The 26,916-nt window shown below is 44.9% G+C and overlaps 1 protein-coding gene and 1 long non-coding RNA gene across 16 annotated transcripts in view; one reads left to right on the forward strand and one right to left on the reverse strand.

The window, feature by feature from the left end:
* Positions 1-26,916, reverse strand: part of TENM3 (teneurin transmembrane protein 3) — an 816,371-nt gene that overhangs the window by 423,161 nt on the left and 366,294 nt on the right. The gene's annotated exons all lie outside the window — the stretch shown is intronic.
* On the forward strand, positions 9,692-26,641 carry LOC142501260 (uncharacterized). Of its 2 annotated transcripts, none has more exons than XR_012803451.1 (4): positions 9,692-10,231; positions 14,487-14,548; positions 15,575-15,842; positions 26,454-26,641. It is a non-coding gene; the product is annotated as an uncharacterized LOC142501260 (long non-coding RNA). The 2 variants fall into 2 exon arrangements; XR_012803452.1 differs by lacking the exon at positions 26,454-26,641 and adding an exon at positions 18,164-18,690.

Genomic DNA, 26,916 nt, shown 5'->3' on the forward strand with positions numbered 1-26,916 from the left:
CCTGCCTCATCTAGTTTCACATGTAGCAGGACCCGAACCTTTAAAAGAAACCCGCGCTGGGCGATGTGCTAGCAACGTTTTAGGTGAACGTCATGCTGTGAATTAGTGTGGCAGATTCATCAAAATGACTTTCAGCGTGAGCCCCGATGGATGTCGAGCTTTCCCCCCCACCCCGGCACATGCTTGTTATGCAATAATAGATTTGCAGCAGATTTCCTAATTAAAATATCACTGAAAATAACGAGGATGTTTAATGTCAGCAAAGTGATGGTACTTGCAAACGTTCATGCCTGCATATGTTAAGATTAAGGTAAATATAAAATCAAGCGTAAGGCAAGTAGGAGTTATTATTACATAGACACATTGTTTTTTTTAAGAAGAAATGGATTGTTTGGAGGGTTTTAATATTCCTCTTCGGTCAATTTACAGCAGCAATCCTGACTACTCCCTCCCTCTGCACCCCCTCACAATCAAAAACAGGGGGGCCCTAGGAGTTGAAACGCACAATTACTACATTTCAAGGACCATCCAGTTTTCCAAAGACCCTTTTAATATACCTTATTTTTGTACCGTTCATAAAATTAAAATGGCTGCCAGACCAACCACATTCGTGCCACCCAGTGGAACCTGCAACATTATCAAGGCATGACATTTTGGCTCACTAGTGGATGATTACGGCAGCCATTTTGATTTTTTTTTACTTGACCGGCACATTAAAAGGTAAACCTCTCAGGAACGAGGGAGGTTACTGGACTTAACAATATTGAGATCCAGCTCTGGGGAGCCACCCTGGTTCTATTATGAATATGAAACAGCTTTTAAAAAAAACAAAAACTGTGTAAGGGGATATTTGGTGTTAAAATTATGTTTTGTTTTGTTCACTGTCTTTTGCATATATAAAACCATCCTGCACTGAAGTGGTTTGATTCGTAAATTGATGTGCAAAGGTATCCCCAGAGATGTCAACCCTCAATGTTTCAAATGAGTGCAAATTTAGTGTTCTAGTCAAAAAAAGGCAGCTGACCCATTAGTGACAGAGGGTCACCTAGCATTGGCAATCAAATGAACGCTCTCCTATGTGCTCACGTGTTCCAATCCTTCCATTTACTTCCCAGTCGGCGCTCCTATGGACGTACAGCATACCTCATTAGGCCCCCCAGGGTGCCAGCATTCAGGATGTGTTGTACATCTATAGGGCATTGAAGGGGTGAATGGAAGAGCCCTAATTCTTATCAGTGAGACCAAAATATAGAAGACTGCTGGTAGTAAACATCAGTGAGCGTGATTTGAAATTGGCAAGTTGCACAGAAAATCAGTTGACATGTCACAGTGAAAAGAAAAAAAGCCCTAGTGCTACATCTAACCTGACATATTATATTATATAATACTTATCTGTATATCTGCTCATAAGCAAGACAATGACCCTTGCTTATGAGAAGATATACAGATAAGTATTTAACTATATAACATGTCAAGTTAGATGTAGCACTACGGCATTTTTGTCTTTTGCTCTAAACATGAGGTCACAATCCTAGTAGCACTCTTTTTGACACAATATATATGATGTGGTTCATTTGGGATCTGAGCGTACAGGGGCTGTGTGCTTTTGACATGTCAGAGGCTCCATGTTATGCAAATGTTTTTGCATCCTATACTAAAATGATGAGTTATGGACCATGCTTCTTAATAGTCAATAACAACTCCCCTTTTTTTGAATAAAGTTTTTGTGTATGCTATTGCGTTGTTGTTGTTGTTGCAGCATTTGTGTGTTCCATAGTGTTTTATAGCTTACTTTCAGTTCCGTGTTGAATTCTCATGTGACATGCACACAGCTTGTGAAAAACATTTGCCAACAGTTGACCTTTGTGCATTTTTGATCTGCAACACCAGTGCCAAGACCAATCTTTTCATGTGCCGAAATCTGCACTGCGTGAGAGATCCAAACATGTGTCTTCACTTGGTTACTGTAGTCATGTTTTATCTACACATTCACATCTTCCTCTTCACTCCCACTCCCAGATGACGTAGGGCTCTGTTCTAGGACCTCTTATCTTCTCCATTTATAGTTCTTCCCTTGGTCAACTAATACATTCGATTTTCACTACCACCTTCTATGCTGATACCCCAAATCTACCTGTTCTCTCCCATGGCTTCTCCCCTTTTCTCCAGCCTCGTGTCACTAACTATCTTTCTGCTATCTTCTCCTGGATGTCCAATCACCATCTTAACATGTCAACAACTGAAATGATAATTCCCTCCTTCTAACTCTGCACCTACACCGATTTCTCACTAGCATTAGATGACTCCACCATAATCCTGATACCCCAAGCTAGATGTCAATCATTATTTCTCCCTCTCCTTCATCCCAGACAATCAATACCTCTCCAAGTCATGTAATTTCCACCTCCGTTCTATTGCTACAATGCATTCCTTCCTCACGAAACAATCCAGCAACATTTTTATTCACGTACTCATATTATATCTTGACTGGACTACTGCAACCTGCTCCTAATTGGTCTCACTTACCTCACTAATCGCTCATCTTCTACTGCACCATTATGCCAGTCACTACTTTGGCTACCCAAATTCAAAACCGTTGTGTTCACCGACAAGGCCATACACAACACTGCTCCTCTCTACATATTTGACCTAATTTCCAAGTACTCTCGCAGTCTACATTCTGCTCTTGATCTACATCTCTCCACCTCCCTTATTACTTCCTTTCACTTCTGCCTCCAAGACTTTTCCCGTGCTGCACCCTAACTCTCCCCTACCATACATATATGTAAAAGGTCTTAAAGACACACTCTGTCAGAGACCTATTCAATACTCTCCTGACTTCTCTTTTACTTTCGTCCTAGAACCGCATACTCAATGTTAATAGCCACACTCTTGCTCACACACACTGTTACTTGTGTCCTCACTACCCCCATTTTAGGTTGTAAGCGCCTTCCTACTGTCTCAGTTTGTCTTTTGTCATACAATGGTATTGGTCCTCCCGTTCACATTGTACTGCGCTGTGGATATGTTGGCATCATACAAATAAAAGAAAACAATAATAATACTAATAATAATCTTCACTTCTACCCATACTCAGTGTCGGGTTGGGGCCTTATGGCCTATGTACTTTACACTCGATGGGGAATTAGCCACATGGGGGAGAGTGGGAGATCTAAAGGGGTGGTGAGAGATGTCATGGGGCAGTTTGTGATATGTGTGTGTGTGTGTGTGTGGGGGAACAGTTAACATGATTTGGAGAGAGAGTGGCATTTAAGGAGAGAGTAACCTGGGGGAAGACAAAGTGGCATGGGGAGAGAGTGGGTGATAGGGGGGACAGAGGGACATGGGCGGAGTGGGAAGAGAGGGAAAAAAATTAAGGTGGAAATAATACCTCTAATAACAAATATCTTTAAAAAGAGAACAAACTTTTAGGACCACCGAGATTCCTTCTTTAGGCAGGACGGGGAGACTGACATGTATAATTATATTTATATTGTGCCAACAGTGTATGCAGCATTTTATAGAATTACAATACATGGGAACGAAGTACAAACAATGGGAATAAGGGCAGCAGAGATTTCAGAAGCTCAGGAGCAGATACAAGTCTACAAGAGCAGCAGATGATTTTATCCATATCATTTTGAATAGATTGTAAGAGAGAGGTGTGATGCACGGAGGCCAGATAAAATAATGTTTCAATATGGGAAAGAATGAGGGCATGCCTTAGTGATTTAGTAGTTTAGGGACAGAGGAAGGGCCGTATCTTTGCAATGTTCTTACCCTTAAACTAGTGTTTAGCACAGGAAAGGAGGGACAATATTAATCAGTGTACTGTCATAAAACAGCTGACAGGAGGGAGCAATGAGAAGCTCTGATTTGTGGCAGCAACGTTCGTTCGTACTCCCTCTGCATTAGAGATTTGTCCGGGTCATCACTTGGCCAGTCCGGCACTGCTTATACTGTTGGAAAACACGAAAATCAATGTAGATATGTATAACTAGAAAGAAATTAGGGATATAAGTCAAATAAGTAAAGGAAAATATAGCAGTATTATATTGCATATTGCTTTCAATGTCTCTGAAGTCAGATGATGTTAATTTGTAAAATATCCAAAAGACAAATTGATAGTAAATGCACTATAAAGTTGCTAGGTAATATGCGTGTAATAAAAATGGGGTTTATTAAGTATTTTAATCAATCTGGTATTTCAGGCATTATTGGGGCTACAGTTTGACTTCAAAATATAAATTATAATTATAATATAAAGAAAGTCTTTTTATGACAGGCGAAGATGTGCTGATCTACAAAGAGAGCATAATTGGGGGCTATCACTGATGCCACTAAAAGATAAAAATGTATAGTTTAGAAGGCTGTGGACGATTGCCAGATCCTGGGCTGTCAGCCTCAAAGAAATTCTTTAATCCTTGAAAATACCCCCTGTGGATCACAGAAAGAGGTCACAGGTCACCACTTAGTTTCGGATATCATGGGATAACATCTATTAGATATTGGTAATCTTTGCAAGGAGACAAATGCAATAAGGCCAAACACTTGATGTTTTGGAGGTGGGAAGGGATGATATCTGTTTATCGCCCAAATTTAGGGGCAAGCAAGTCGAAGTATAAGGGAAATTAAGTTATGAGTGTGTTTCTATATTCAGTCAGACTTTAAACGTCACAAGAGGAGTGTGGCAGGACGGCCTGTAGGCGAGGTCAGACAATAGTCCACACGTGAATTTCAGGGTAAACCAAATGTTGAGTGGTTTTATTTCTCCACAACACAAACATTTGGGAACACTTTCCCTTTAAGGCAAAACAAAACTCAGAAAAAGAACGTCTACTCCCCATAAGGAACTCTTGATAAACATTCCATGCCCTATCTATCGGGCTTGCTGGCTTTGTCCAGTTCGCAACCCTAAACATATATCACAACAGTTATGGAACAATGTTAAAGTCCTTACTGGATCTCTGTCCCTAGAGATTGTTTGGGAAATCCTTCTGGATAGGAGCTTGCACAGGACAGCTCTGTAGTCTGAGTCAGGCCTCCTTATTAAGCTGGCTGTTAGCTGTCTCAGCTTACTTCCTGATTGCCTAAGTATTCTTACTGGGTTAACCATCTGAGTGCTGGATGAAGGCATGTATGTTTCAGAGGCATAATTATCAGTACTTGACTTCACCCTGTCACAAGGAGTTTTTTCTTACTGTCAACCCAGTGGCCGATTGATGACTGGGGTGGACTTACCGTATTCTCAATGAAGGGGAGTTAGAATATAAAGCGCCACTTTTTAATTATGAGTTATAATACAACAAGAAGTGTGTTTTGGGATCAGACATGTCACTTCTCATCTTTCCTATGCCAGCGACCTCTCTGGAAACGTACTGTACAATGATTTCTGTATATGTTTTATCTTTTTATTTTAAAAAACTGTTCTGCATTTACTGTAACTGTATGTTCTTTTAAGAATCCTTCTTTCTGTAATCTAAGCACAGGATATGTATATATATGTATATATATATATATAATATATATATATATAAAACATATATATATATATATACTAGCTGATAGACCCGGCGTTGCCCGGAATGTGAATGGATAAAATAAAAAATAATGTTGTTTGTAATAAAAAGTATATGAATGAAATAGAATGAAAAGAAAGATTAATATATAAAATTTGTAAAAATATTTTATTGTCGTTGATGAAGAATAAAAACTGGTATATACATTTGTAATAAACATATGTAAGAGTCCATGTGATAATAATTGGTATAGTAATAAATGATTGTTGTTATGAAATGCAAGGGTGTGGGTGGGGGTGTGCTAAGAGAAAGGGTGGGTGGGGGTGTGGGAAGAGGAAGGGTGGGTGGGTGGGGGTGTGGGAACATAAATGAAGGGTGGGTGGGTGGGAAGAGGAAGGGTGGGTGGGTGGGTGGTGGTGTGGGAAGAGTAAGGGTGGGTGGGTGTGAAGAGTAAGGCTGGGTGGGTGGGGGGGTGTGAAGAGCAAGGGTGGGTGGGTGGGGGGGTGTGAAGAGCAAGGGTGGGTGGGTGGGGGTGTGTGAAGAGTAAAGGTGGGTGTGTGGGGGATGTGGGAAGAGTAAGGGTGGTTGGGTGGGGGTGTGGGAACATAAATGAAGGGTGGGTGTGTGGGAAGAGGAAGGGTGGGTGGGTGGGGTTGTGGGAAGAGGAAGGGTGGGTGGGGTTGTGGGAAGAGGAAGGGTGGGTGGGTGGGGTTGTGGGAAGAGGAAGGGTGGGTGGGTGGGGTTGTGGGAAGAGGGTGGGTGGGTGGGGTTGTGGGAAGAGGGTGGGTGGGTGGGGTTGTGGGAAGAGGGTGGGTGGGTGGGGTTGTGGGAAGAGGGTGGGTGGGTGGGGTTGTGGGAAGAGGGTGGGTGGGTGGGGTTGTGGGAAGAGGGTGGGTGGGTGGGGTTGTGGGAAGAGGAAGGGTGGGGTTGTGGGAAGAGGAAGGGTGGGGTGTGTGGGAAGAGGAAGGGTGGGTGGGTGGGGTGTGTGGGAAGAGGAAGGGTGGGTGGGTGGGGTGTGTGGGAAGAGGAAGGGTGGGTGGGTGGGGTGTGTGGGAAGAGGAAGGGTGGGTGGGTGGGGTTGTGGGAAGAGGAAGGGTGGGTGGGGTGTGTGGGAAGAGGAAGGGTGGGTGGGGTGTGTGGGAAGAGGAAGGGTGGGTGGGGTGTGTGGGAAGAGGAAGGGTGGGTGGGGTGTGTGGGAAGAGGAAGGGTGGGTGGGTGGGGTGTGTGGGAAGAGGAAGGGTGGGTGTGTGGGGTGTGTGGGAAGAGGAAGGGTGGGTGGGGTGTGTGGGAAGAGGAAGGGTGGGTGGGTGGGGTGTGTGGGAAGAGGAAGGGTGGGTGGGTGGGGTGTGTGGGAAGAGGAAGGGTGGGTGGGTGGGGTGTGTGGGAAGAGGAAGGGTGGGTGGGTGGGGTGTGTGGGAAGAGGAAGGGTGGGTGGGTGGGGTGTGTGGGAAGAGGAAGGGTGGGTGGGTGGGGTGTGTGGGAAGAGGAAGGGTGGGTGGGTGGGGTGTGTGGGAAGAGGAAGGGTGGGTGGGTGGGGTGTGTGGGAAGAGGAAGGGTGGGTGGGTGGGGTGTGTGGGAAGAGGAAGGGTGGGTGGGTGGGTGGGGTGTGTGGGAAGAGGAAGGGTGGGTGGGTGGGGTGTGTGGGAAGAGGAAGGGTGGGTGGGTGGGGTGTGTGGGAAGAGGAAGGGTGGGTGGGTGGGGTGTGTGGGAAGAGGAAGGGTGGGTGGGTGGGGTGTGTGGGAAGAGGAAGGGTGGGTGGGTGGGGTGTGTGGGAAGAGGAAGGGTGGGGTGTGTGGGAAGAGGAAGGGTGGGTGGGTGGGGTGTGTGGGAAGAGGAAGGGTGGGTGGGTGGGGTGTGTGGGAAGAGGAAGGGTGGGTGGGTGGGGTGTGTGGGAAGAGGAAGGGTGGGTGGGTGGGGTGTGTGGGAACATAAATGAAGGGTGGGTGGGTGGGAAGAGGAAGGGTGGGTGGGTGGGGGTGTGTGGGAAGAGGAAGGGTGGGTGGGTGGGTGGGGTGTGTGGGAAGAGGAAGGGTGGGTGGGTGGGTGGGGTGTGTGGGAAGAGGAAGGGTGGGTGGGTGGGTGGGGTGTGTGGGAAGAGGAAGGGTGGGTGGGGTGTGTGGGAAGAGGAAGGGTGGGTGGGTGGGGTGTGTGGGAAGAGGAAGGGTGGGTGGGTGGGTGGGGTGTGTGGGAAGGGTGGGTGGGTGGGGGTGTGTGGGAAGAGGAAGGGTGGGTGGGTGGGGGTGTGTGGGAAGAGGAAGGGTGGGTGGGTGGGGGTGTGTGGGAAGAGGAAGGGTGGGTGGGTGGGGGTGTGTGGGAAGAGGAAGGGTGGGTGGGTGGGGGTGTGTGGGAAGAGGAAGGGTGGGTGGGTGGGGGTGTGTGGGAAGAGGAAGGGTGGGTGGGTGGGGGTGTGTGGGAAGAGGAAGGGTGGGTGGGTGGGGGTGTGTGGGAAGAGGAAGGGTGGGTGGGTGGGGGTGTGTGGGAAGAGGAAGGGTGGGTGGGTGGGGGTGTGTGGGAAGAGGAAGGGTGGGTGGGTGGGGTGTGTGGGAAGAGGAAGGGTGGGTGGGTGGGGGTGTGTGGGAAGAGGAAGGGTGGGTGGGTGGGGGTGTGTGGGAAGAGGAAGGGTGGGTGGGTGGGGGTGTGTGGGAAGAGGAAGGGTGTGTGGGAAGAGGAAGGGTGGGTGGGTGGGGGTGTGTGGGAAGAGGAAGGGTGGGTGGGTGGGGGTGTGTGGGAAGAGGAAGGGTGGGTGGGTGGGGGTGTGTGGGAAGAGGAAGGGTGGGTGGGTGGGGGTGTGTGGGAAGAGGAAGGGTGGGTGGGTGGGGGTGTGTGGGAAGAGGAAGGGTGGGTGGGTGGGGTGTGTGGGAAGAGGAAGGGTGGGTGGGTGGGGGTGTGTGGGAAGAGGAAGGGTGGGTGGGTGGGGGTGTGTGGGAAGAGGAAGGGTGGGTGGGTGGGGGTGTGTGGGAAGAGGAAGGGTGTGTGGGAAGAGGAAGGGTGGGTGGGTGGGGGTGTGTGGGAAGAGGAAGGGTGGGTGGGTGGGGGTGTGTGGGAAGAGGAAGGGTGGGTGGGTGGGGGTGTGTGGGAAGAGGAAGGGTGGGTGGGTGGGGGTGTGTGGGAAGAGGAAGGGTGGGTGGGTGGGGGTGTGTGGGAAGAGGAAGGGTGGGTGGGTGGGGGTGTGTGGGAAGAGGAAGGGTGGGTGGGTGGGGGTGTGTGGGAAGAGGAAGGGTGGGTGGGTGGGGGTGTGTGGGAAGAGGAAGGGTGGGTGGGTGGGGGTGTGTGGGAAGAGGAAGGGTGGGTGGGGGTGTGTGGGAAGAGGAAGGGTGGGTGGGGGTGTGTGGGAAGAGGAAGGGTGGGTGGGTGGGGGTGTGTGGGAAGAGGAAGGGTGGGTGGGTGGGGGTGTGTGGGAAGAGGAAGGGTGGGTGGGTGGGGGTGTGTGGGAAGAGGAAGGGTGGGTGGGTGGGGGTGTGTGGGAAGAGGAAGGGTGGGTGGGAGTGTGTGGGAAGAGGAAGGGTGGGTGGGTGGGGGTGTGTGGGAAGAGGAAGGGTGGGTGGGTGGGGGTGTGTGGGAAGAGGAAGGGTGGGTGGGTGGGGGTGTGTGGGAAGAGGAAGGGTGGGTGGGTGGGGGTGTGTGGGAAGAGGAAGGGTGGGTGGGTGGGGGTGTGTGGGAAGAGGAAGGGTGGGTGGGTGGGGGTGTGTGGGAAGAGGAAGGGTGGGTGGGTGGGGGTGTGTGGGAAGAGGAAGGGTGGGTGGGTGGGGGTGAGTGGGAAGAGGAAGGGTGGGTGGGTGGGGGTGTGTGGGAAGAGGAAGGGTGGGTGGGTGGGGGTGTGTGGGAAGAGGAAGGGTGGGTGGGTGGGGGTGTGTGGGAAGAGGAAGGGTGGGGGTGTGTGGGAAGAGGAAGGGTGGGGGTGTGTGGAAAGAGGAAGGGTGGGTGGGTGTTGTGAAATAGCAGTAAAGAAGAGTAAATATGATGTATTTTTATTAAAAGTAGTTAAAAAGAGCATTTAATAAAGAAAAAAATGTTGGTACAAATAAAAAGAATATTTTAAAATAAAAGTTTGCGAGCGTAGAGCATCCAGAGATTGGCGTTCGGAGGGCATTGTTAGATGTCAAATGTTTGTACAAATGTTTGTTAATAAAGTTAAAAATGTTGTCAGAAAAAAAAAAAAAAAAAATATTTTGAAATGAGTTGTTGGTGAAAGTGGTGTGTGCGGAGCGCATCCAGAGATTGGCGTGCGGAGGGCATTGGAAGATTGAAATGTATGTAGTTGAAGTGTGAATAATGTTGAATGTATGAATGTAATATGTGTGGTGATGTGTGAATGAATCAAAGTTGATTAAAAATGAAAGTATGATATAGCGGCAAGGAAGAAATTATAAGAATGGATAAAAAAAAAATTAGCAAAGCGGGGGTAATGTAAATAAAAAGTATTATAGCGGCTATGAAAGAAAGAAAATAAAACAAAATATAATATAAATGGATAATAGTAAAAGAAATGTAGTGTGTCGGCCATTTTATAAATTGAATTGACACTGCGTAGGTGCACGCCATTGTAGAAATTCGGAGCGCCGTTCGGAGGTCATTGGTAGATGTAAAATGTTTGTAGAAATTTGTGTTAATAAAGTTTTACATTTTGGCAGAAAAAAAAAATGTTGAAAAAAAAAAGTTTCTGCGGAGCGCATCCAGAGATTGGCGTGCGGAGGGCATTGGAAGATTGAAATGTATGTAGTTGAAGTGTGAATAATGTTGAATGTATGAATGTAATATGTGTGGTGATGTGTGAATGAATCAAAGTTGATTAAAAATGAAAGTATGATATAGCGGCAAGGAAGAAATTATAAGAATGGATAAAAAAAAAATTAGCAAAGCGGGGGTAATGTAAATAAAAAGTATTATAGCGGCTATGAAAGAAAGAAAATAAAACAAAATATAATATAAATGGATAATAGTAAAAGAAATGTAGTGTGTCGGCCATTTTATAAATTGAATTGACACTGCGTAGGTGCACGCCATTGTAGAAATTCGGAGCGCCGTTCGGAGGTCATTGGTAGATGTAAAATGTTTGTAGAAATTTGTGTTAATAAAGTGTTGAAAAAAAAAAGTTTCTGCGGAGCGCATCCAGAGATTGGCGTGCGGAGGGCATTGGAAGATTTAAATGTATGTAGTTGATGTGTGAATGATGTTGAATGTATTAATGTAATATGTGTGGCGATGTGTGAATGAAGGAAAGTTGAGTAAAAGTGAAAGTATGATATAGCGGCTATGCAAAAAAATAAAGAAAGGAATAAATAATGATATAGCGGCTATGGAAAAAAATAAATAAAGGACTAAATTATAAGAATGGATAAAAAAAAATACATTAGCAAAGTGTAAAGAAAATGTATTATAGCGGCTATGAAATAAAGAGAAAATAAATGAAAAGATGGTATAAATGGATAATAGGAAAAGAAAATTAGTGTCGGCCATTTTAGACATTTAATTGACACTGCGTAGGTGCACGCCAAACGTACGGCATTGTAGTGATAGAAATTTATTGTAATTGTAAGTGAGTAGTTTGAGAAGAAATTGAAGTTGATAAAGAGTAGGCGGTGAGCGGCGTCCATGTGTTTGTAGAGGCAAATCTTTGTATTTAGTAGTTGTAAAGGCAAAAGTTTGGTAAATTAATGTAGTTGATGTGTGAATGATGTAGAATGTTAAGTGTGTCGGCCATTTTACAAATAGAATTTACACTGCGTAGGTGCACGGCATTGTAGAAAGAGAAATACATTTGAATTAGTACCAGAGTTTGTGGGGCATTAGTAAAAATGTAGAAAGAGTGCGTTGTGGGTGGCGGTTTATAGGGGTATTTGCACAGGCCGGTGTAATGTGCGCGCGAGTTAATGGACGCGTGCGGGCGGTGTAATGTGCGCGGCGGCGGGCATATATGAGGTGGGCAGAGAGCGGGCGGTGTAACGGGCGCTGTAATATGAGCGGTTCGTGGCGGAGGGAGAATGAAGGTAATGGGCGGCAGTTTAGTAAGGGTAATGGGCCGCTGTAATATGTGCGGTTTAGAGGATTGTCGTTGCGGAGGGAGAGGCGCCCATATATGAGGTGGGCAGAGAGCGGGCGGTGTAAGGTCCGCTGTAATATGAGCGGGTCGTTGCGGAGGGAGAATGAAGGTAATGGGCGATTGTCGTTTGGGAGGGAGAATTGTAAATGTGTGTAATGTGTAAGATGTGTGTAAGATGTGTGTGTGTGTGTGCACAGGGGTGACAGTGTGTGTGTGACAGTGAGTGTGTGTACAGTGTTAAGTGACACTGAGTGTGAGGGGGTGACTGTGTGTACAGGGTTGTGTGTGAGTGTGGGGGGTTGTGTGTGAGTGTGGGGGGTGAGTGACACTGAGTGTGTGTGTGGGGGGTGAGTGACACTGAGTGTGTGTGGGGTGACAGTGGGTGTGTGACAGTGGGTGTGTGTACAGTGTTCAGTGACACTGAGTGTGAGGGGGTGACTGTGTGTACAGGGTTGTGTGTGAGTGTGGGGGGTTGTGTGTGAGTGTGGGGGGTGAGTGACACTGAGTGAGTGTGAGTGTGAGGGGGTGACTGTGTGTACAGGGTTGTGTGTGAGTGTGGGGGGCGAGTGAGTGTGGGGGGTGTGAGTGTGGGGGGTTGTGTGTGAGTGTGGGGGGTGAGAGTGTGGGGGGTTGTGTGTGAGTGTGGGGGGTGTGATTGTGGGGGGTTGTGTGTGAGTGTGGGGGGTTGTGTGTGAGTGTGGGGGGTTGTGTGTGAGTGTGGGGGGTGAGAGTGTGGGGGGTTGTGTGTGAGTGTGGGGGGTGAGAGTGTGACATGTCAACTTACCAAGGAGTCGTCAGAGGTTCTGGCCGTGTGGTGTGACTGCAAGTGTGTGAGAGTGAAGGAGGTGATGTCACAGTGGGGCGTACCTCTTGGACCAATGAGATTCACCGGGCGTACCTCTTGGGCAATGACAGTCACGGACCAATGAGATTCACCGCAGATAGCACTAACCTCACTAACCATTCGATTTTATATATTAAGATATATATACACACACATGAAATTCAGTCAGCACACTGTAGTTGAAAATGTTGTAATAGCAGATGCTAGTCCCATAGAGAGTAAATATGATACGAACCAATCCAAAGACCAGTACAGAGACAGCAGACCGCACAGGGTTAATCCAAAAGTCTATATGCACAACATGAAATACACGTAAGCCAACGTTTCGGTCCCACAGAGAGACCTTCCTCAGGGCCGTGCAACCCACAAGTGTAAGTGACCAAACATATATACCCTCACCCATAGTGCAATGCAAACAAAGGGAACCAATCACCAACATGCAATCAGACATAATATGCAACATAGCTGTGCTCCGTGCCCCCTCCCCTATTACCTGAATATCCAAATGATTCATCATGACATAAGAGTAGGCACTTAAACTATTAGGAGAGAGACACCCTGAGACACTGGTCCCAGAGTCTACTGCCCGTGCGGGGGAACGTCGCGCGCCGCGCATGCGCAGTGGGCCAAAACACATTGACTGCCGGGGCGCCAGCAAGGAGAGTGCGCCGCGCATCACAGCTGTGAGCAGACGCCTCATTAACTCTCCCTGGCAACCAGGGACGCCGGCAGCGCAAATCGCGCATGCGCAGTCTGGAAAACCGCCTCGGTGCACAGTTACCCACACACTGACAGCAATAATGGGCTAAACAGAGTAGTAAAACACAGAGCGTTGAGGTGAACCACAGGGGGACAGATAGAGGTATAGAGCACAGGGAGCGCATAGCATCACCATAGTATATAAGGACAAAGGAAGTGCAAAAGTGCAGAGGGAGTGATGCAACAGAGTATGAGTGACAAACATATAAAAGGCATAATGTAAAACTAAGTCAAAGCAGGGAGGCAACTACAGAAAGCAGCTAAGTGAAAGCTCCTCATTTAGGCCACCAGGTGTCATAGTCCTTAGTTCATAAATAAGCCTTGCTTCCTGTTTAAGCAAAGTCCTGCCCCTGTCACCCCCACGGGGGGGGGGGACTGGAACCTGCAGAATAGGCATACAACGAAGTGTGGCCAATGTGTGTCTTTTTTCTTTGAAATGTCTAGCCACAGGTAGACACTTCAGATCTATATCAGAGGCATCACTCAGTAGGGCTTTTCTGATGTTTGAACGGTGCATGGCCATGCGTTCTTTCAGCATCCTTACAGTCTTCCCGATGTACAGCAATCCACAAGGACACTTAATAAAGTACACCACGAATTTTGACTCACAGTTCAGTTGTTGTTTGATTTTAATCGGTACGCCACTATGCGGGTGATTGTAGCTAGGGTCCAGCTGCATATAGTGGCAATTGGTGCAGCCATGACAGCGGTACGAACCAGGTTTTTTGGCTAACCAGGTGGTGGGTGTGGCATATTTGTCTATATAGACTTTTGGATTAACCCCGTGCGGTCTGCTGTCTCTTTACTGGTCTTTGGATTGGTTCGTATCATATATATATATATAAATATATATAAATAAAGTTTTAATAACTCATGCTCTGGGCTCTGAATGAACTGTTTGCATGCTTTTTATAGAGTAAAGTATATTTTCGGACACATTTTGCTACAACAGATGTGTGTGTTAAGTGGATAGTTTTTCTTTAATACACCGGGATCTTAGACCCTGGCCAACAGATATAGATTTTATTTGCATACTTCTTGGGTGGTGGCATGGTATGGATATGATTGCAACCGAGTAAGGGTAAATATGAACTAATTGAAAGTAGCTTGAGGAGGAGAAAGGTGAGTTGGTTAGTTTAGCCGTGTGTATTAACCCTGGTTGCATATATGTGACATGCTCACAGGTGTGCTGTTCGTGACAGGTGTTATATTGGAAAGGATTGAGGGGAGATTTTTTTTCATTTGAAGGACTTTTGCGACAGAATGGGATATTTGTTTGTGGCCCTTTCGCTACAACTAAATCACCGCCGGTGTTTTTCCACAGACGGACCCCACAACCGCAGCCAATCCTCTGCTGGCCAATCCTTGTCACCGGCCGCTTCTAAGGTAAGTTTTATTACTGTTTAGTGTAGGGTGTTAATTTAAGGGTTTTTAGGATTTAGGGTACGTGGTTAATTTAAGTGTTTTAGCAGCTAAGGTAGGGGTTTTTAGGGTAAGGGCTTAGAGTAGGGGATTTTAGGGTGGGCTTAGGGTAGGAGGTTTTAGGGTAGGGGGTTTAGGCACTTACCTTACTGGCGAAGTGGCCGGTGGCGGCAGGTTTCAGAGGCGGGGTGAGTCACAGCAAGGCGCCGGCTGCTATTTGGTCGCGGCAAAATGACCTCAATAAAATGTCCTACACCGCATTGCGGAAGGTAAAAAATGGGCCAGCTATATAGCTGTATATTAACCCTTGCCCAGTATGTAGGTCACGTGCTCACAGGCGTGCCAGACGGGACAGTGCATTTATCTGCGATTTACCTTGTACTTCTCCCCTAGCACCTCCCCCCCCCCCACCATTCTCAGTTATTATTAGGCTGAAGCAAGAGTACATGTCTCTCTGTGTATTACTGCGCTTTCAATGTCACCTTTCAAAGTCCTTGTTCCACTGAGTCTGGTCAAAAAAAATTCCTTCTGGAAAATTGATTTACCTTTTCATCCTAATCATATACTTCATAGTCAGATCCTACTGCAGTTTTAAATCTCAGAGAAATATCATTTGATTTTAAAACCGGCAACTATTGAAATATCTAAGATATTCCTTAGTACTGTAATTTCTTAGTAATTCAGCCGCAGTTTTTTTTAAAACTTTGGAATTATATCCGATGATTTTGTAATCTGGTAATAAAATAAACATGTGTTGTATATGCCATGTTAATTAGTCATTGTGATTCTCGGTGTTACACTTCTTATTTTTTAATATATGAAAATCTATTAGACATATGGTACCCTACAAAACTGCAACAAATGTAAAATACATATTTACAAGGTCTTCTATGCCTAAAATGCATAGTCTATATCAGCCGATCGGCTGCTTTGGCGGATATAGAATAAGTCCCTAAGTGTTTTCATATTATTGTATAATCTACCGGTCAGTTAGCATTGGCTTACCTGCAGCTGGCGGTCGGAGGGTGAGGAAGACCGCTGCGGAGGGTTAGGAGGACCGCGGCGACATCGTTGGAGCAGCAGCAGACGTCCTGGTGGCAGTGACAGCAGAAGTCCTTGTTCAGCCACCGGAAGCAGCGGAACACTACACACAGCTGATGCTGGTGGGAGCCAGGGAACCATGTGACCGGAGCAGGAGCGTTCCTATTAGAGAGCCGGAGAGGAGCTGGTCTTCCTCACCCTCCATCGTCAGCTGCAGGTAAGTGTTGAAGTCCTTTTGCAGCTGCTCTGAAATTACCCGGTGCCGGTTCCGACCCGGTGCCGGTCCCAGCCCCCTGCTGCCAGGTACCTGGTGATTTCCGGGTTCTCGGTACATCACTAGTATGGATGTTTTTATTTTGTATAGCACATCCACATACATATGTAATACACGTGACAAGAACGTGACGTGATATGAGACATATACAAGCAGCGAGTACTTTGGCGCTACTCAAATTTTTCATTAAAGTGGTGTGTTTTAAAATAGGCCTAGAACATGCTTGTCAGATATTGAGGGGAAGGGCATTCCAGAGGTGTGGGGCAGTCAGTGAGAGAGGTTTTAGGAAGGGAGGGCTTTAGATACAAAACGGGTAGACAGAAGACACCTTTGAGCAGAACGCAAAGATGAACAAGTGTATGGTGACAAATTAGCACTGAGATGTAAGGAGGGGCAGAGGAGTGTCTAACCTTAAATTAGAGAAGAGACATTTGTAAGTACTGTAATACATGATTTAATGGGAAGCTAGGAGAGGTATTTCACCAGGAGAGAAGCTGAGACAGAGGAAATAGGATATCTTTGCAAGTTTATGTACTGGTTTAGGAGGGAGGACGTAGGAGGAGTTTTTGTCTTCAACATGTTAAGTTTGAGTCAGCGGAGGGCCATCCAGGATAACAAAAAGGCGGGGAGGGAGATGTTCAGCGACTTTGGTCTGGACAGCAGGTGTAAGGTCAGGAGTTGTAAAGTATGATAGGAGAGGTAAGAGGAAGAGAGAGCAAATTGTGGATAGCAGTTTTCTATCAAAAGAAACTGGTACTGTGTGTGTAAATAAAAGGGTAATGTTACTCATTACCTACAAGTGTCATCTTATTTACACCATTGCATTATAGCAACTCCAAAATATATTCGTTTCATCTTATTTAGTGTTCAGTGTGGTGGCTGATAGTTTAACGGCACGTTAACTATAGATACATGTTTATAAGTGGGACTGCAGCCCTTCCCTCTCGTTTCATGCTTCTCTACACCGATTACTTTCTTTGCACAAGTTGTCTTGAGTTTCTCGGGAAGGTATGAAAGGGCTAACATTACCACAGGATCTAAAGGTTTTGCTTTCTGTTAATTAGATGACATGTATTATGTATGAACAGAGGCCAGAACATTTACTTAAGTATGCATCAGAGAAATTAAAAAAATACATGTATACAGAAAAAACATTATCACAGATGGAGTGAATGTGAATTACAGCAGAGTAGACATCATGAAACTGTCCGTGAAAGACTTTCTAGGCGTTGAACATGATGCCAGACCTAGCTGTTTAAGTGTCCTTCTCTGTTTTTATTGATTGCTCTGATATATGAATTAAATCCTTATTCCATTAGAGGGCTCTAAAGCTGTTAAAATGTAAATGAGTACTCTGCTCCAAAATAATATAATATTGTGTTTACATATGCCATAAAAAATGTAAATTGATCACCTTTTAAGGAAGTGCAACTAGGAACTGTGACAATATTTGCACGTGTTTATAGACAAAAAATATATTCTGTATCCCATTGTTTACACAATTATATGGACAAATATTCTGTAGTACGTCCTTGAAGTTGTCTTCACAAAGAGGATAGATATGAATCATAATGACTGACAACATATTTATCAAGTACACTCCCTGATATTCCTTTATCCTAATGCAAGTTCACTGGTAGGTAAAGAAATGTCCCTGATCCCCCAACTCCACCCCCCGAATCTCATTGACAAGGGTTTAAACATATTGACCAGTAGTATGAGTAGAAGAGCTCAATCTCTCTTATAATATACAGTATGAAATGTTGACATAGTAATAGTTGAACACCAGGAACGATCCGCTAATGGCTTCCCAAAGAGCACCGGTTTGCAGGATCCTTTCTTGATGTTTCAATGCACTACTTTCAAAATACGCAGTCTCTGCACACCATTAATTATATTTAAAAAAAAGTGCTCACGTTTTATTTCTGTCCAGTGGTATCGTCATTATTATTATGATTATTTATTTATAACACGCCAACATATTCTGCAGCTTCGTACAGTAAAATAAAATGACAACATTAACATACACTAGCACAGTACAATTAGCTTACAAGCTAAGGGTTTTTTGTTTCTGAAGAAGGTATCACCCATCCAAACGTCAGCTAGCACACCACATAACATGTACTTTTTTCGTGTTCAATAGTGTGCGTGGCTACCCTTTTGTTACTAATGCATTCACGTTCATATTTTTTGGATGAACAGTATAGCTTGTCCTTTGTCACCTGAAATTACTCCACTGTTATAATATGTTATTTACTTTTTAGTTTGGTGAGCAGTTACCTTCTTACACATTAGGCCTCGGATACAGTGGGTGCGCGACGGAGCGCATGGCATCGCACGCGTCTGTCGGCCGAGCGATCTGTGGCCTGAGATCCACAGCGATGGGGAGGCGTGGCGGAGGCGTGGCTGTGACATCACAAGGCTGGTTCGCCCTCACTGGCTGAACTGCTCGCGTGACCCAGCCGCCGCGCGACAAAAATAAATTCGCTTGTCTCCTGAAAATGCTGCCGCCTCATCGCACGCGCAGTCCCGCGCTCTATGGCCTGCCTCATAGAGGTGCGGCCTGTTGTTTGCGCCACACACAGTCGCTCACACTATGGACGTGGCCTTAGGTGTTAGCATTACCATCATGAAAAGAAGCATCAACTATAATTTCTATGACCCAATAAATTACCTAGTTTTTCATGGTGGGTATGACATTGTCCTTTCCTCGTCTAATAAGACAGGAGGCCTTGAGCTTTAATCCAAACGTATGCAAATAGAAGTTGTGACACCAGACACACCCTCTCAACCAACTGCCCGTGGTTTTCAAGCACGTCTTTGTCACGAATTGCACACCTGTGAGAATGTGGTTTGTATATGTGACAAGAGTTAATACTGTAAGGATTCTGCTCGATCCGTGCCGGGTTTTCACTATGGTCCAGATTTTCTGTCTCTCTTGCCCTTTCTGCTCACTGTGGCCATGTTGGGTACTGGCAGTCTGCTTTATAAGGCTGCAGTTCCTGGTGGGAGTCGCCGAGCAAAGTTCTGTTTGTTGCAGCTCCATTTGATCTTCGCTGTCACACATTACCCTTTCCCCTATTTGGAACCCCTGTTGCTGACCCCGGACCGTGACCCTGACCTCGCTGCACTGACCTTTTGCCTGATGCCTAGATTCTGCACCACTGCCACCAGCCCTGACCCCTGTCTGCTTACTGACTACGAATACTCTTACAGGACTCTGTCCCTGGGCTCTGGTCGGTTATTCTGCATTCCACCTCAGCCCTGCGGGTCCGCCTCCTGATTCGAGATGAACATCGTCCCAAATACATACAGCTACCTAGCCGACACATTTTTCACCTACACAAGGTCCCTCAAATGAATAATATTCCCTCTCAATCCATCACAATACATATCTTTACTCGCTGCCACCACCAAAGACATACAGAACAGTATCAGATATCACTTCCAGAATCTTTGGTCCTTGTTTACTAAAGGAAATATGCACTTAACACTCACAAATCTGTTGTAGCAAAATCGTTGTTAGACACATGATATCTTTAAATTTAGTAAATCTACACAATTCAGGAATACCTTGCTGGCCACTCCCCTGGTATTTACAGAATTCCCTTCAGGAATTCCTTTTAAAGATCCATAAAAGAGTGTTTTTCATTTATTTCTACAGTCAGGGAAGAATTTTGATGCCAGATTCCTAAAACCAGGTTTGGCCTGAGTTAAACTCAGTCCTATAAAAGCACATACAAACCAGGTACAGTCAGTGGCTTGACCTGTTGTAAAACTAATTATCTGTATTTTTATGACAACGTGCAGCTGAAGTTAACGGGTTGTGTCCCAGTTTATTAAAATACTGAATATTTTCATGGTATTTTCATCACTCTCCTCTCATAATCTGTTCGGGGACTTGGTCACTCGCACTCTTTTTCTGAAACATTAGAATAACCGAGAAAGCTGCCAACCCCACAGGCCAAGCCGTATTATGAACACTCAGAGCAGAAGAAGAAGTTTAGGAGGTAAAAGTATAAGAAACAAGATACGGAGAAGCCTCTAAGGAAAATGGGGGTGGGAGAATAAAGTTGTGTGTAAGAAAAGTGCATTAAAGGAAACAAAACAATGCAAAGCTATTACATAGATGGATTGAACCCCTTGACCAATGGAGAGACTTACTATACTGCTTATTAAATTGCTTTGTTGCAGGTCTCTTAAGAAGCTATAGGAGACCAAGCCACATGCTAAAGCACTGGCAGTGGCAGATCCATTATACTCCAAGTTAATTTTGGAAACTCAAACCTAATCCTCCAGATGTCATGTTAAAAAAAATATGCAACAGCTTCAAATGCAAGTATCCTAAAAAGTGCTGCTCACTTTGTAAAAACAAGTACCAACAGCGTATAAATCAGTTAGCAGTGGGAACCAACAGGAAAAAAAACACATTAGACTGCTGTTTTAATAGGTTAAGCTTCACCAGCTCTTACAGATAAAATGAATGGTTGTAAAACCTTTTATTTTCTGATCCTGTATGTCCTTTCACCTTACGTGTGCTTCTGTTGGAAATAAGTGAGATTCTCCCAAGCCTTCAAAGTGACTGAATGACCCAGTGACCCAGTGGCAGCTCTGTGTACCACTATACTCCCCGGTAGCTCAGATACGAAATCATTAGATTAGAAGCTATTTGTGAGATGGGTACTGTATGTAATTTTGAATTGAACAAGGTGCCTCTCTCTTTTATATTTACTCTGCCGGCTTTTGCCATAAAACACAGCCCGTGCTGGAAGACACCGTAAATACAGCCCATTGATCTGAATGGGTTGAGAGGTGTCTTTCTGCTTTGTAAATATGGCCAATGTCTTTAGTAAAAAAAAAAGAAACACAATGGGAAAAAAATAAAGATTTTGACAGATAAAATAAAACGGTTTGAGCATTAGTGTATAGAACCTCTAATAAGAACAACAACGTTGTCATATATTTGCATGCAAGACAGCAACACAAAACGATAAGTGAACCTTGAAAAGTTTCTTTGTACAGTAACAGAGAGCCAGTGACACACAAAGCAGCAGGCAGCAGGCCTTAAACGCAGGCTTCCTGGATCCACTGCTGCTCTGCTAGGCTACCTTTGCAAAACACTGACTATTCATAATACTATTCCCATTATGCCCATAGTTAGCTTTGAAAAAATGAGGTAATTTGTTTAATATAGTGGATTTGGCAGCCCCAAATCAATATTACAATATATTTGTTTTTTTTCTGCCTGAGGCACAAAATGCAACAGTATGCCCCATCACCTCCAGTTAATTAACAATACACAAGGTGTGTGGCCTGCCAGGTTGCAGTGGATATACTGCTGTAAATACTGCATATGTTTTTCATATTTTAATTAATGACAACTTTAGTTCCATTTATTGCTTGAAACTCTTACATTCAAGGCATGAAAACAAGATGTTGTGCAGAACGGGAATTTTACTCTTAAGTCTTTGCATCCAACCAGTTTGTTATTAATAACAGATACATCAGCTGTTGGGCAGAAGTGCCATGGAACAGAATTATTGATTTATGAATTGTTACACATCATGGGGTTAAACAGATGCGATAACTCTTAGCCAACATCAGCTTGAAAGAAAAGAACTCTCATTTTGAGCGAGCCATTGAGTAATTAAGACATGATGAGTCCTGGAATCAACCGCCACACACACTAATCTCTAAAATGTGCCATGGAAAATCACTGCACAAAAGAGTTTATGGCACAAATTGTGTTACATTTTCACACAAATGTGCAGTGCTTTAAAAATATAATGCATTTCTCAGATAATTGATTGTGTTCAAACTGCTTGAAGGTGCAATCCCTTTCAAAATGTTTCTGAGAAAGGGACAGCACAGCAAAATACTCGTCAAGATATTCCCCTTGTATTAAGTTTTGTATATTACTCGTTAGACCTCATCTTACAAACACTGAGACAGCAAAGTCATTTTTTCCTTTAAAGGAAATGTAGCCATTAGCAGTCCGTGCTGTTCACAATGTTTTGCTGGGTTATTTTTTTTTAGCTTAAAAAACTAAACCCTGGAACCCTCCTCCCCCCCCCCACCCCCTCCGAACCTGGTCCAGATAAATGAGCAGGTTTGTGGGACACAAAACGGCCACATGGTCAGGGCTTCCTCTGGCAGCCAACAGAAAGTTGCAATGTCATTAGGAGATAAGGTTGCTACTTTCTATTCATGTTTCTGTGCCATATTTATAAAAAAAAAAAAAAACACACAAACATCTCGAGAACCGTGGGGAGGAGGAGAAGGGTCCCCCCGAATGTTGGGGAACAATGGATCAGTTCCGAGGAACCCGATGATTCAGGTAAGCTTAAAATATTTTATTGGGTTGGGGGAGAATTGCTGCTTTATAGTTGCCACATATCCTGGTTTGCCATTAACTGATTAACTCCTCGGTAAGACCGCGGACTAGAGAGAAATAAAGCAATGATTCCGCTCACATCTTGGCATTGTGCCAAAAAGCCTGAAACCCAGCTAGACACAGTTGAAGCGGTTTTAGATTTCTTAGCATATACATTTCAAGAAGGTTGGCAGCCTCTACACTCCGGTCACACAGGGCGGCATTAGGCTATTTAGTACCAAATCATCACTCTCAGAAGTTGTATGTACGCCAATTAAGAGGGACTACACTGTCTAGACCCATAGTACCCAAATACAATTTTAATTGGGACATTGAACCAGTTAGCATGTTTATCATCTTTAGACCACACTTCAACCATCCCTTCTAGCCCTGGCCTTGTCAGCTAAGGGGGCTGAACTATCTTTAATTCACAAATCAGATCCCTGGTTAGCTCAGACTCCAAAGGGTTTCCACATAATCCTGAAAGGGACAACACAAACAGGTTCATTAGATAAATCACCAGCAGAGCTGGATTTCGATAGGATATTTGTGTGGCATATTGCACATCTGCATACCTGGACAGAAGCATTTCCCAACTATTTATAGTTCCAGAAAGCCATTTAGACTGCAAAACAACATGGGGGCGATTCACTAAGCAGCGAGCTTTTGCGCATGATTGGGAAATTTTGAATCCCACGATAAAAAATGAAGCCAGACGCGGGAATCACTAAGAAGTGAAGCGCATTTGGTTAGGTGCGGGCAAAAACATACCCGATCGCGCGAGCTGGTTTTTTCCCCCTGCTATCGTGCTTAAAAATCGACAGCGCGATAGCTGATTGAAAAAAAAGCAGCCTGTAAAAGCTGCATGGAGACGCTGCGTGTCCATGCACGGCTCTTACAGGCGATTGTACAGTATAAATATACATTTTAATACTAGTGTTCATATGCAGGGAGTCTCCTGAGCTGAACCGCATTGGTTTCAGCCTCGGGGACCCCCTACTTCATGAGATACAGGCCCCGTTATGGGGTGCCAGTATCCCCTGTGCTTTTCAATCTCCCGCATTACATGACCAGGGGATTTAAATCCTACAGGGGGATACCGGCACCCCATAACGGGGCCTGTATCTCATGAAGTAGGGGGTCCTCGAGGCTGAAACTAATGTGGTTCAGCTCAGGAGACCCCCTGCTCATGTATACTCGTATCAAAACACACCTATCAATAAAAAATAATTAATTACCGTAGCGGCTAGCCACTATGGTAATGAAGCTGCATTAATGTAATTTTTATTAATAGTGTGCGGGAGCAGGGGGTCTCCAGAGATGAACCGCATTGATTTAAGCCTCCATGGACCCCCTGCTTCCCGAGTTACAGGCCCAGGTATCTCCTCCGTTATTTAAATGTCCCGCATCATGTGACGCTGACTCTTTAAAAATGGCGGCGACACTGGCATCCGATGCCCCATACGGGCCTGTAACTCGGGAAGCAGGGGGTCCCTGAGCCAACAATCAAAGCGGTTCAGCTCAGGAGACCCCTGCTCCCGCACAATATTTAAAAAAAATACATTAAAGCAGCTTCATTACCTTAGCGGCTAGCCGCTAAGGCAATGAAGGGTTTAAGGCCCAATAGCAGCTTTATTGGTGGCAATTGCCCCCAATAAACCTTGCAATATGTGCTACCCACCCACCCCCTGTGCCCCCAACAACCTCTATACCCCTAACATATATTACATTTATTTTAAAAAATTTAAAGCATAGGAATGTTACTATAGGCCGATGGGGGCCGTCCGGTGGCCTGTGGTACCAATCCTGTGCTTGAAAAAAAAAAACGGGAAATAAATATAAACACATACAGTACAGTAATGGGCGAAATTACTATTATCCAGATATGGATAATAGTGCATTTGTCCATTTAAAATAAAACATTAAGCTACAGAAATAAAATAAATAAAACTTGCACTCAACCCTACCAGGCTGCCAAGATGAAGGCTGTTCTCATCCTCATCACCGTCTATGTCCTCCGTTGCCACAAACAATACAGTACAATCAAAAACACAATCTAATGTTCCCTAACCCCTTAATCACCTTAGCGGTTAGTAACCGCTATAGTAATTAAGGGGTTAACCCACCATCTCCCACTGCCCACCCAGGAGGTCTAACCACCCTCCCCAGGCAACTACCCCCACCCTTCACCCATTCATTGGTACAGTGGGTACATCATGCTCATATAATATGGGCCACTGTTTTATTTGGATAAAATTATTATCTGGATTATAGTTTTATCTGGATAATAGTAATTTTGACCATTATTGTACTGTATGTATTAGGGGGCGGGGGGGGGGGGGGAGTGTATTTATTGCAAAGTATTGGCTGTTATGTTTTTTTGGCCACACGATTGATACAGCAGGCCAGCGTAGGCCCCAGACTCCCGCGGGGACATCCACCAAACTGTTGTATTAATTGTGTGGTGGAAAAAACTTTAACAATGATTTTTTTCATTGCTCTATTTCTTTTGCTGGCGGTGATTCTCCAGGAAGCGCAAAGATATGTGAAGGTAAAAGAATATATTGATAGTGCAATATTGTATGTGATACTTATGAATATGGCTGTTTTAATATGAATGTACTCACAAGCGTGAGGAGATTAAGTGCACATAAAGGTATCTTTAGGTAATCTAGATGTCACACAGCGGTCAGGAGTTCAGTTTCAGCCCCCATGTAGACTCCAAAAGACCTTAAATAAGAAGACTGGACATAGTGCAGACTGTATACAAAAGGATTTTAAAAGGTAAGTGGATAATGTTACACTCACATGGTTTCAAAAGGTTAAAAGCATTTAGACCACACGTAGTGGATCTCAGCAGCCGGATGGGTAGTAGCGATGGTTCCCCTCCTCTGTAGCGTGCGTGTCACGGGTAGCGTTCCACCAGCACCGGAAGTGATGTCGTCTGCTTCCAGGGGTTCCGGCCAATGCTGAAGGTACCTCTCGCAGTGGATTTCAGCAGCCGGATAAGTGATGGCTCTGATTCTCCCCCTCTATGGCGTGCGTGTCGCGGGTTGCGTTCCGACTGCACCGGAAGTGATGTCATCTACTTCCAGGGGTTCCGGTCAATGTTGAAAGCGTCACTCTACGCGTTTCACCTATTCGGTTTCTTCATAAGTATCACATACAATATTGCACTATCAATATATTCTTTTACCTTCACATATCTTTGCGCTTCCTGGAGAATCACCGCCAGTATCTACCAAGAGGACAGACAGAGAAATCCTCACCGGGTTATAGCAGCATTAGTATATGTGTCTGTATAAGTATCACCTTTTGATTATTTAATCACTGTTTCACATTATATTTATTTTTATTAGAAGTGTTTATATAAGTATCACTACTATCACTATTTTTAGCAAGATTTGATTTATTTATTTAGAGCGCCACTATTTGATAAGTTTCCTTTTCACATGTCTATTTCTTTTGCGCCAGCCGTTAGCTGGTGCAAAAATCTGGCATGCTTTTAAAGTACGATTCACTTATCACTGCTTAGTGAATCGCGCTGACTGGCAAAAACCGGCACGTTTGCCGTTTTTTGCCTGATCGGACGTATTTGTTTTTCTGACTGAAAAAAAAATGGCTTTTACGGCCGATAAAGCACTGTTATCACTGCTTAGGGAATCGTGCAGCAGGCAGTATCGGTCTTAAAAGCCATTTATCGGTCTTAAAGCAGTTATCTCTGCTTAGTGAATCGCCCCCCCCATGAGAGGTTGGATACTCTTTACAATGAACCAATAGGGAATTTATATAATTCCGTTTAAAGGGCATTCAATGAAGGGCGCAGCGGCTACAAAAGCAGCTTCTAAGGGCATTACATTACCAATTATTATGCAAGCTGCACGATGGGCATCTACTTACACTTTTATGAGACTTTATTGGAGACCGTCTGTGTTGGACAGAGTTACATTTTGCTAGGGCAACCACCAGCTGAGGGATATTCTCTCACCAGCTGGTGCAAGGTGGCAAGTCTCCCAAAGAACAAAACATAGTTTTCAGAAATCTATTATCTGCAAACTTACTTTGTTCTAGGGGAAAGGATTGACTCCAAGCAATAGCGGCCCATCCAACCCTCCTAATATAGCAAGCCTGACGGTTGCAATGTTTCGTAAAGTAACCAGACGTTTGTCTCTCTATTATAGGCTCATACCGGGAAATGGAGCAGGACCGTTCCACAGTAAAAAGGCAGGAGCCCCAAATAGAAGCTCTTCCTGCAAGGTCCAAGGAAGCGACAGGGAACTAAGAGTTTTCAACATAACCCTCAAAGTTTAATAAAGAAAGGCACAACTTTTAATTCTTTATTCAGTTTATTAAACATTTCAAAGCATCAAAACAAGATCTACCGTGTCTTGTTATACGCTAAGTAGGTAATAAGATTGAGGTGTTTTTAGGGTAGTCAGTAGGGTAAAACAAAGGATTGTCTCCATCCTTTAAACTTCCGGTACATCTGCCACCGGAGTGCGCCCCCTGCTGGTCGAGTGATAGGTAATCGCTAGCAGAGCTTTTTTCTGCCTTGCAACCTTTCTTCGGGAGGAGGCTTGCCATCACTCCAGCTGTTTGATGCTGTCCTGTGGCAATCCTTTTCCCAAGATCAAAGTAACTTTG

Source organism: Ascaphus truei, chromosome 1 (assembly GCF_040206685.1).
Source record: "Ascaphus truei isolate aAscTru1 chromosome 1, aAscTru1.hap1, whole genome shotgun sequence".
Taxonomy (NCBI): Eukaryota; Metazoa; Chordata; class Amphibia; order Anura; family Ascaphidae; genus Ascaphus; species Ascaphus truei.